Source organism: Emiliania huxleyi (genome assembly GCF_000372725.1).
Source record: "Emiliania huxleyi CCMP1516 unplaced genomic scaffold EMIHUscaffold_685, whole genome shotgun sequence".
NCBI classification, from domain to species: domain Eukaryota; phylum Haptophyta; order Isochrysidales; family Noelaerhabdaceae; genus Emiliania; species Emiliania huxleyi.
The window spans coordinates 14117-14351 of record NW_005196866.1 but is presented as its reverse complement, the minus strand read 5'-3'; positions in this window follow the sequence as shown (position 1 = coordinate 14351).

Genomic DNA, 235 nt, shown 5'->3' with positions numbered 1-235 from the left:
CCCAGCAGCGCTCTGCTGCTGCTGGGGGGGGGGGTCCCGACCCCCCATCAAGAGAGAGATGATGTTGGGGGGGGGGTCGGCCATGCCCTTAAATGTGCAGGGGGGGTAGCGAGCAGAGTGCGGCCGCTCCGTGCGGCGGTGATAAGGGCGGCCCTCCGTGGCGATGGCGCTAAGAGGTTCCTCTTTTCCGCGCCCCCGAGCAAGGCGCGCGATACAAGGTAAGTAATTAATGGCG